Source organism: Nannospalax galili, unplaced genomic scaffold, assembly GCF_000622305.1.
Source record: "Nannospalax galili isolate Female #2095 unplaced genomic scaffold, S.galili_v1.0 scaffold278, whole genome shotgun sequence".
Lineage (NCBI taxonomy): Eukaryota > Metazoa > Chordata > Mammalia > Rodentia > Spalacidae > Nannospalax > Nannospalax galili.
Window position 1 is genome coordinate 2,590,107 of NW_008347536.1, and position 11,706 is coordinate 2,601,812.

General features: G+C 41.7%; 1 protein-coding gene and 1 non-coding gene across 3 annotated transcripts in view; both read left to right on the forward strand.

Annotated features, from left to right (window-relative positions):
• The window catches only part of Me3 (malic enzyme 3), a 222,268-nt gene that overhangs the window by 17,193 nt on the left and 193,369 nt on the right, over positions 1 to 11,706 (forward strand). The window lies entirely within an intron of this gene.
• Positions 6,495 to 6,622, forward strand: LOC115072230. The gene has a single exon (XR_003851297.1). It is a non-coding gene; the product is annotated as a small nucleolar RNA SNORA61 (small nucleolar RNA).

Consider the following 11,706-nt stretch of genomic DNA (forward strand, 5'->3'; position numbering starts at 1 on the left):
AGGTAGAAAGGACCAGAGCTGGGCCTGGAAGTGGGGATGTAGGCTAAGAGTGGTTGCTATAAAGCATGCATGCACTATTAAAGGTTCTAAACAAAGGAGTGTGGTCTGATTTACATTAACAAAAGATTATTCTAGCTGCTGTATAGAGAACAAATGGGAGGATGTCAAGGGAGAAAGCAGAAGGACTCATTAGAGGTTAGGGCAGTAACAAGAGCAACAGAGGTTGAGAGACTAGAAATGTATAAAGAGGGAATATAAATGTATAAAAATGGGCTGGAGAGATAGCTCAGCAGTTAAGAATAGTGGTTGTTCTTGCAGAAGACCTGGGTTCAAATCCCGCCACCCACATGGCAGCTAAACTGTCCGTAACTCCAGTTCCAGGAGATCTGACAGTCTCTTCTGACCTCCACAGGCGTTGCACCACATGGGTGCACTTACCTACATGCAGGCAATACACACATGCACATAAAATAAAAATAATAAGTTAAAAACATTTTTAATGTATAAAAACAAAGAGGCACGTGGGTGGCACAAAATTAGCTGCATCACTGAGAAGCCTGTACCAGAATGGGTGGTCATTCACAAAAACTGCACTCCAGGAACTATCTGCACAACTTTCAGGGAGCTTGGCCAATGGGAGACTCTCTTACACCCAGCATTTGTTTACTTATATAACCTTGAGGGATCACCTTGTGAAGCTTGTAACTCTCAGGAGCTTCCTGAGCTTTGTAAATTTCATTTACTTCCTGGGTCTTATGAGGCTCCTTCTTCCCTCCAGGACAGAATGTTTCAATTTGAAGGAAACAGCTATTCAATACCCCTGGTCTCCCAAAGAATAAGGCAAGACTCAACTCCAGATTCCCTGAGACCATTCACTGATAAATTCAACAAATACCTGTGGACCATCTGCTGTATTTCAGGAACTATGCTGGGTTAATGGTCCTTAGTCTCAAGGAGCTTAGACTCTAGAGAAGCGACATCCTTGCAAGTTCAAAAATGCAAAGTAGTATGATAGATTCTATGTTATATTTAAAGTATGTGACTAGGGGCCAGAGAGATGGCTTATCTGTAAAGAGCATTTGCTGCTCTTGCAGAAGGCCCAGGTTAGGTTCCCAGCACCCATGTGGTAGCTCACAACTGTCTGTAACTCCAGTTCCAGGGTCTCCTATGCTCTGCCCTGCTTCCTCAAGTATCAGGCATGCACATGGTACATACAAGTACATGCAGGTAAAATACTCATACACATAAAAAATAATTTTTTAAGTATGTGATAAGTAATGTCCAAGTAAATTTTACCTTGGTGGTAGAAATGAAGAGCGACAACTTTCTACAGTGAGTGGCCTCTGCCCCTCATGTTAAATTAAATAATGTCTTGCATATTGTGGAAAGAAAAGCCACGTCTGACCTATCCTGAGGCAATACTTCTCCTCTTGGTGTTCCACTCCTCAAATCTGAAAGATAGGGATTCCCCAGGCAGATGGGATGAGGGAAGATGTTCCAGGGAAATATAGCTCTATGGTTTGGGAGGAAATATGGGTGATTCCAGATGGAAGATATAGTGTGGAATGATGGGCCAGTAAATAAGATATGGGGGAAGGGGTCAGGACCAACTCTATCTGGGTAAAGAATTTGACCTTTGCTCTGAAGATTAGAAGGGACACTAGAAAGTGACACCATGGGATTTATATATCACCTGGCCCCAGGCAGGAGACAAGAACAAAATCAGGGAAACTAGTTACGGAAAAACTCGGTTCCCCTGAGGAAGATGATGAGGATCTGACATGAGGAGTGGTGAGCTGGACAAAAATGTGAAAGGCCTGAAGAAACAGGAGATTGAGTTCCTTTTAGAATTCCTTGAGTTCCATGGTGGCAAATCTAAGAATTATTGCCAATATTCAGAAAAATCTAATAGAAGCCTCATTTTTATCCATCATAAATTTGTACAGCTTAATCAGGATGGTGCATTCCTAGGCCTTTGCCTAGAAAATTAAACAAAACTATATCCAATGCTAGTATCAGAAGTTCTGCTTGGTGGTTGGAAAATAAATTGGTTGGTAATAAATGCAAGGTCGTTCAAAATATAAATTTCACTTGGGAGGCAGAGGCAGGCAGATCTCTGTGAGTTCAAGGCCGGCCTGGTCTGCATAGTGAGTTCCAGGACAGCTGGTGCTACAGGGAGACCCTGTCTCAAAATAGAGCAGCAGACCAAATCTTATCTAAAGGAATAGTGGCACCTGATTGCTGCTAGATGAGGAAGAGCTGATCTTCCTAAAACAAGGAACTCTAGATTGGCTGACTAAATTGAGCGGATGGACAAGTACTGGAGAAAGGCTGGGGGCACTGACAACACAGTGGACAGTAACAGGGATGACAGAGTATATGGGCTCCAGTGGGGGTGGGGAGCTGTGGGAGGGTGCCATTTGGGATATGAGTATATAGATGAATAAGATTGGGGTGTTCTGTATGAAATACACACAAAAAAAATCAACAAATAAAAAATGAATTATACTTGAGGAAGAAGCATAAAAATTCATTCCATGTTAATTAGTATGTGAAACACATTACCATTGAAATCTACCTGATGATTTTATATCCATGCTCAAGCAGATCTCAGAAAGTACCCGACTGTGACTAGTAATAATCAGATACATAGAGATTAGAGGCACATGTGCAAACATCTAAGTGTTAGTAGCATTAAAAATGAGTTTTTCTGCATGAAACAGTATATTTTAAAATGAATCTTTTTTTCCCAGTTAATTATTTATTTAATAACCATATAATTAGAAGAAGCATTTCATTACAACAGCATTGACATATTCAATAACAATCTCCAGAGCTAAGATGCATCTCTTTCAAAATTGGCTGTAATTTTTAGGTTTACATTTGAATTAATATAGTTATACAATATTGAACTCAGTATAAGCCCTGTAAGATATAAAATTGGATGAGTTTTAACCTTTAAAAAAGATCTCCATTTCATTTTAGAATATATTGTTCCTTGCAGACAGACTCACTGTTTTTGCTACTAACACTGAGATGGAGTCAGACCCTTTTTATTTTAAGTGTTCTGTTATAAATGTGGATGGCATTGCCTTTTATGTAACTACCTGTTCTTGTTCTGGTTCTGTTTTTTCAAAGCAACATTCTGGTTTTAATTTTATCTCCCAGAGTGGAGAGAAGGTGCTGATTTGCTGAAGTACATGGTTGATTTAGCTAGTATTTTTGTTGCCTAACGTTCTATAAAGTAACTGGTATTAATGTCCCTGTCACAAAGACATGGGTAACACTATTTCAACACATCTAAGACTCCAAGAAACTCCCTCCTTTTTCTCAGAGCCTGGAGAAAATGTAATTCCTTACATTGAAAATGGAGGGCTGGGAGATAGCTCACTTAATAAAGCACCTAGGGTGCAAGTGTGAAGACCTGCGTTCAAGCCCTAGAACACGGTTAAGGCGCATGCTTTTGTAATTCCAGCACTGGCAAGGTGGAGATAGAACAGGCTCAGTTGCTGGCCAGCATTGCCTAATAGGCAAGCTCCAGGCCAATGAGAGACTCCATCTCAAACAGAAGCTGCATGATTCCTGAGGAATGCCATCCAAAACTGACCTCTAGCCTATACACACACACAGACACACACACACACACACACACACATACACACACACGTGCACACCAATCACATGTGAAAATATATGCATATGCATACACACATACACAAGAAAATGTAAAAAACGTTCATAATTTAGAAAGTATAGTTTTTATGTACGAATTTTCTTCTTTCTCCTCTGTTTATTAGAGAACTGGATTTGGAGAAGAATTTGGAGTCCATGCAATATGAACCTTTCACAAATTTAGACCTCCACAGGCAAAGAGTATTATTACTCTCTCTGTTGGAGTGAGTTGTAGCCTGCCTTCCACTTTGCTGAGTCCTAGTTTGTCTTTATGAACCATGATTCCTGGAGAACGAAAATAGAAAGTTAGCAGGAATGATTTTCTTGGCTAGTTTGACCCAGTATTGGCTATTTGTTTACATAAAAAGCAGCTTCAAGATTTTTCTATGAGTAGAATTTTAATAGAACCAGCAGTGAAAATGCATTATAAACTTGCTCTTGTTTTTCATACATTTTTTGGTGAGTCAGGTCGTACATCACATGGTAGAATTCTAACCACAATTCCCAAACATCATAGAATGTCCAACAATGAAACGTTTCCCAGAATAAAATATTCTTGGGAGGCCGACAGTCATGCAAGTCTTATACAACAGTAAAAGGTTTTGGTTTTTAAGAAGCCATGGGTTTCCAAAGTCTTTGATACTGTCAAACTCATTCTGTGGAATAGAATTGTAGTGGCTGTCTTTAATTCATCTCCTCAAAAGAGCAAATTTTTATAGTGGAGCCTAACACTGTAAACATTTCACAATATTATAGCTTCAAAGAAGAAAGGCTATAAACACATTTGCATCCATTTAGCGGTTGGTTTACAGATCTGAAGAATTCATGGGTCCATTCTTTACATGGGAAAGCATTTACTTTATTGGCTTTGCCTCAGAAATACAGTTCCCATTAACCCACTCAGAAAAGCAGTGCTATATTAATGATTTTAGTCAAATAACCTTTCCCATAGCACTTCACTTTGGTTTCTGTGTTCTAATTCCATTTATGTTCTAAGTTATTTTGTTCATTTTCCTACTGTTTTCTTGTCAGATAAATTCCAAGGAAACTTTTCTCCTACTTTCCTCTTTCCTACTTGGTACAAGGACATGATATTTAATTCAGAAAATTGCATTGAGATTACTAAAAATTATACTTAATTTAAATATATATTATATATTCCTTTTTTGGTCAAGGTCTCACTATGTAGCTCAGGCTAGCCTCAGACCTTCTATCCTCCTGAATCAACTTTCCAAGTGCTGGGTTATAGGTATATGCCACCATGCATCCTTTCTTTCCTTTCCTTTTCTTTTCTTTTCTTTTCTTTTTTTATTGGTCATTAGCCTGAGCCTTTAACGGCCAAGCTATCCCTCCAGCCCTCTTTTCTTTTTTTAAAACTCTGCTCCTATGTTTGTTTCACTAACAGAGAGAGAGAGAGAGAGAGAGAGAGAGAGAGAGAGAGAGAGGTCATTATATGTGTTTTACTGACGCCCTGGATGTCGATCTGGAGAGTTGGAAATCCCTATCTTTCCCTTGGGGAAATAGGAAAAAGGGCAACATCCTAGAGATGAGATCCTGGGGACTGGGTGAGAGGGACTGATATATCTGGGTGAGAAGGAGTGTTTGTATCTGGGCATATCAATGATGGAACCAGCAAGAAGAAAACGAACCTGAATAAAAACTGTCAGTGATCAAGAGCAGTGAAGAGAGCTAAGAAGGAAGACAGAGACCTGCAGCAGGCCAGGTGAGATAGCTCAGGATCAGACTGAAAGACTGAAGAGTGTGTGTGGCATGATTTCTTCAGCACATCCTGACACTGTGTAAAGATATAAGACGGCTCCTTACAGAAAACAAACCAGGTTGCAACCTACTCAGTCTGTGAGAGAATGTGTGGCCTAAAGCAGAATCTCTGTGGTTTCTCTCTTCCATACTTGGGTTGTCTTCTCTGCTCCAAGCTAGCATGCCCTGTGGATTTCACCAAGCTTAAACCCTTCTGCCACAGGATTCTTTGCACCAGATGGCACTGTGGAAGAATTTTGTCTAAGCCCCGAAGGACTGTCGCACAGTCTTGTTACTGTCACTTTTTCCTACATCAAGGACCTCTCAAATGGTTATTGTTTAATCCTATGTATCTCTTACTACTAGGTTAAAGGTGGAACTGGGGACAGAAACTTGCAGGTGGCTAAGGTTTGGCCTGCAGGTACAGGTCAAATCTGGGCTCATCTACTGTCTCTGCCCAAAGTCTATGTTTAGGTCACATATCCAGAGAGGGATTCTGATCCCAGCGGTTCTGCTCATTCAATTCTCTCCATGCCCACCTAACCACATGCTGCCTCCGGTCACCCACTGATACCACACTCCTGTACATCTTAGAGACTTTGCACCACGTAAAACTGAGAAACCATATGTTTTCGGCTTAATTTGAAAGGCTCTCTGGGTTTCTTTCACCTTGAAGCTTTCTGCCTTAATGTAGAGCTTCATTTTTACTCTCTTTAGCCTCTCGGTTTGAAGAAAACACAAGTGATTTCTGTTCACGATACCATTGAAACCTACAGAACTGAGACTATGCATTATTTGTTGCTTTGAAAGAAGATTCTTTTTCAGTGCAGATCAATAGAAAGCTCAGATCCAGATTCTAGGACAGGCTCTACCTCAAAGGAGTCCCCTGAGCCTTTGTTGTGGAAGCCTCCCTTATCCTCCAAATTCAGATGCTTAGACGTATGCTTCATGCCAGCAGCAACTGGGTATGACAGCATGTGGGGACATATTTATCCCTGGGATAAGTATTGAGTGAGAGGCTTGTACTTCAAGATACTGAGCTCTGATTATAAATAAAATCACTCACTCACCTGTTCCCTTTCCCATCAGATCTCGACATTGGCCTTGGTGGTCGTAAAGGAGGGAGAGCATGCTGAAGCTGGCCTCATAGCCTTGTAGTCTGGTATAAGATGTGGGCTAGATTCAAACAGGGTTGCATAAATAATAAATAAAAATAAATAAATCCATTCTTCTGTGATTGAATCACTTATTTATTCTCCTGACATACAGTCTCCAAATTATTTACATTAGGGTGGCTCAGCTCATACGTTTTGTTTTTTAGCTCCTTCTCAGCCTCAGTAAGAACAGAAACTAGTGGACACATTTACACTGAAGGACATTTGGAATGAATAGGACTCAGCATGTATAACAGAGCACATAGGGTTTGGTAGGAGAATCGGGGGAGGCATGGTTGGGGTCTGGATTTGAGTGGGAAATGTATGAACTTTAAAAAGCTCAATAAAATTATTTATCAAAAAAGAATAGAAATCTTAGACTGGAGAGATGGCTCAACAGTTAAGAGCACTGGTTGTTCTTGTAAAAGACCTGGGTTTGAATCCTAGCCACCCACATGGCAGCTAACAACTGTCTTTAACTCCAGTTCTAGGGGCTCTGATGCTATGTACTTACACATATGCAGGTAATACTCTCATACACATAAAATAAAATAAAATTTTAAAAAATAGAAGCTGGGCATGATGGTGCACACCTTTAGTCCCAGCACTCAGGAGGCAGAGGCAGGTGGATTTCTGTGAGTTCAAGGCCAGTCTGGTCTACATAGTGAGTTCCAGGCCACCTGGGGCTATAGGGAGACCCTGTCTCAAAAAAGACCAAAAGAAAAGAATAGAAATCTCATGATTAAGAAAGCAATTGCCTTTGGGGGTATGGTGGTGCATACCTTTTATCCCAGCACTCAGGTGGCAGAGCCAGATGGATCACTGTGAGACTGAGGCCAACCTGGTGTACATAGTAAGCTCCAGGCCAGCTGGGCCTATAAGGAGACCCTGCCTTAAAAAAAAAAAAAAAAAAGAGTAAACAATTACAGCAAACTTCTATTGGAAGCAATTAAACTGAGACTGGAGATTCAGCATGAAAGCAGTAGAAAGAATATAGGGAAAGAAGACATGAGTTACAGAGTGGTCTAATGCTAGCACCTGTGACCTGGGACTTGTCTGCTATTACTGGCATCTTTTTAAAGTCTCCTTTCAATCTAACATTCTCTAGAGACAGGGAACGGGGACTGTAACAGTGACTTCCAGCCACATTTGGGAGACAGTCCACCACGTGCTGATGAAGAGATGAGCAGAGGTGAGCAATGGAAGGAGCACAGGCTCTGGAAGTCACGGAATCTGGGCTTGTATCCTGACCTGCTACATCCTAGCTTTGTGGTCCTGGGAAGATGACCTGATCTTTCTGTTCCAAACTTTGCTGTCTATGAAACAGGATGACAGTTCCAACTAATCAGAAGTTCAAGGTCATTCTTGGTTACACAAGAAGTTTGAGGCCAATCTAAACTACATAAAACTGTCCCAAACACACACACACAGACACAGACACAGACACACACACACACACACACACACACACACACACACACACACACACACATTCTTTCACAGGAGTCTCTGTCTTTTCTTGAAGTACAACTTGTAATAGAGACACATTTCTTTTTTCTTAGCAAACATTTCTTTTGTTATATACTGTATCTTTTCTCTTGACTTTCTTTTTATCTGTATTTGTTTATAAAAAATCCACAGTAAGTGCTAATTTCCTTTTCCCCTGGTAGCTCTAATAGCTGAGTTAACGTAAAGGCCGGATAGCAGAGGGGAACACAGCTGTGCTGCTCTTGAGCCTGTGTGTGTCTGGACAAGTTGTACACCCTGCACTTACATTGTTTGGGAGGAAGTTTCCTGTACCACAGCCTCACAGGCAGTGTTTAATCACCTCAAACTCTGGATCTGAGGTTAGCCTGGAAATGAAAAGCCATTTGGGTTTACCACAGAAGAAGACAGGGCATACTCAGAGATGATCTGTTAGGAGCACAGCAAGGCCTAGAGACTCCTGTGGAGATCAGGGAACCAGGGGACACAGGCCAAGGTGGCATAGTAAAGACAGAACAAACCAGCTGGTTCTGTGCGTGTGCGCATTTTGTGCATACGTGTATTCATGTATTCATTTGCAAATTCATATGCGTGTTATTTCTGTATCTTGAGCCCAGGCCAGGCCATCATCAGTCACTGTGACTTACAAACCTGCCTGGGTAAAGTTCAGAAGGTCCCCTTTTATCATATGACATTTCCAGAGTCTTTGTACTGCTTCCCTTGTTTTCAGTTTCTCCTACTTCCTGGTCCAACTTCTGTTTCATCCTCTATCAGAAACAATTTTTAAAACACGAACTCCCTTTCTTATAAAGGTTTCTGTGGCGCCCTTCAAAGGGTAGTCTATCCCACAAAGTTGAAACTCAGCACAATACAAGGCCCTTCCGAAAGGAAGGCTCAACCCAGAGCTGACTTCTCTACTCCCCGGTGCATGCCCAGTGCCCAGCTACACTAAATTCAAAGTCTTTAAATACCCCAGGCTCCATTCTGTCTCCTCGCTGCTTAGCTCTGACAGCTCTCGTGTCACTTTCCTGACAGCTCCAGACTAAAAATGGTTTTTTTCCACTGTGTCTCCACGTGCATTCCACTACAATGACCCTTATCACATTCCCGTGAAGCATTTTTTCCTTTGCTTTTATCTTATGTACTGTAACAGGATACCCCAAGGACAGTGACTATTCTATAGGTTTTTGCAGTCCTAAAAGCCTGGCAAGGCACTTTGCACACAGCAGATGCTACAAAATTTTTGGTGATTGAATGAGTTAATGAGGACTCATTAAATGCCCATGTATGGATTCTAAGGCTGTATAAGACTCAGCGGCTGTTCATCTTGAAACCCACTGGAGGTTCCGGATAGAGACAACATGACTGACTTCCCATTTTTGTTTTTATTCCACTTTATATTCCTTTTCTTCTTGTATATATCTAAGAAGGATGGGAAGCCAATCACAAATTCTTAGCACACTCCATCCAGATCTTTAATTTATCACTCTTTCTGTAAACCCACACCTATAGTTTTACAACACCCAAAGTCTAGGTGTTAGACTTGACTCTGATGCTTACCAGCTCCTGGGTAACTTACAGGAAGAGCACTTACAGAGAAACCGAAATTAACATTTTTTAGGAACACTTTCATGTAATCTTTCTCATTTAATCCCCATGGCGCCTTTTAAAGTAGTCATTTATCAATTCTTTCCTCTTTTTAGGATGAATAAGTTCAGGATCTCAGAAGTTAAATAACTTGCCCAAGATCACACACACAGCAAACAGCAAACAGAAAAGCCAGAATACCAATATGCCACTTTGATTCAAAAGTGTATGCATACTCTGCCTAACGATGTCCTCCCCGGGCCTCAGTCTCCCCATCCAAACCTCACAGGAGGTATAGAATGGTGGCTGTGCAGGTTATCTTCAGGTGTGGAGAGTGTTGTCACTTAGGGCTGTCACCAAAGCAACACTTCTAATTAGCATTGGCTGCTGTGGTCAGGCAAGGCTCCTCACCTTGCCTCCTCTCCAGGCTGGGCCTCCATCCTTCTGTTTGCAAATCTTGACTCTGTGACACACAGTGTCCTAAAAACACCTCACAATATTAACTCATTTTACAGTTTATAAAAACCACAAGGGCAATATACCACAATCACTCCCATTTTCCAGGTGAAAACACCCCTGAGGCACAGAGAAGTAATGTCTCCCTAGTTGTTATAAGGACTTTAATTCACTCAGCAAGTCCAAGACCAGGCATCCTTAACCCTGCCTCCAGCCGCAACACTGAACCCTTTCTTTCTAGACTCAGATGCTGTAGGTTCCACAAGGCCCCGGGATTCCTTTCTATAACCCCGGTAAGCTGGGAACCGATCTCTGCCATCTGCATCTGACACCATGTACACTATAGCGCTGAACATTGCAAGGCAGGACACCATTTTAAGCAAAGCAGACCCAGAAGAACCAAGGAGGGAAAGACTTATGCCAAAGACTAGAGTTCTAATCCTAGTTATGCCATTTAACCAGACTGTGCTGGCCCTTCAACCTGTGTAAGTGATCTCTGTTTCTGAGGCGAGCATGGCATCAGCTGTTTTGGCAGATGATACAAGTTCTCTATAATCTATAAAACTTTTATCTCAGTTCAGGCTGTAATAATAGAATAGCAGCACAGCCTGGGTGGCTTAAGCAACGTTTACTGCTCATGATTCTGGAGAGTGGAATATGAGATCAGGGTGTCCACAAGGGTGTGTTTGAGTGAGGCCCTTCTTCCTGGCTCCCTCTCACTGTGTCCTCACAAGGCCTCTCCTTGGTGTGTGTAAAGGGTGAGAGTCATGTTACCTTGCAAGGATAAAAATTCCCTTAGGAGAGCTCTGTCTTCATGACCTCATCTTAGCCTCATTATCTCTCAAAGACCCTGATTCCAGACACATCACATCAGGGGTCAGGCTTCAACACATGAATGTGGTGGTTTGAATGAGAATGTCCCCCACAGGCTCCAAGTATTTGAGCATTTGTCCCTAGTTGGTGCTGCTGTTTTGAGAAGTCTTAGAAGGTGTGACCATACTGGAGGAAGCAGTTGCTGGGGGTGGGCTTATAGAGTTCTTAAGGCTTGCTAGACTTCCAGTCATTCTCTGCTGCCTGTGCCTGCTTGAAGATGTGAGAGCTTAGCTTCTGTTTCTCCTCCAGCCACCTTGTCACCATGCCTCCCCACCATGATGAACTCTTTCCCCTTTGGAACCTTAAGCTAAATAAACTCTTCCTTTTATAAGCTCCCTTGGTCATGATAAAAGTGACTAATACAGAGGGCTACTGACACTCAGCCTTCACAGCCCTCAGCAGGGTAACAGTCATCTTCGTGATGCCAATGAGGAGCAGGCAGAAGAGGAAGACTGAAAATGAGAAGCAGAGTATAGGGCCCCTCACCACAGCCTCCCAGTTTTGGAGACATGTTAAAGTCACCTGCAAAGCTCTTAAGCTCATGGAAAGCTTCTAATATTTTTAGCAGTGCCTGGCAACAACCATAACCAGCAAAGATACTATCTCACTCCTCCAGAATGGCCATTTGAGGGTTCTTGGGTTTCGATTTTTTTTTTTTGTCTCATTATTGCAAGTCAAAAAAAATGGAGAATCCTGTCCAAATTAACTTTTATTTTTCCTT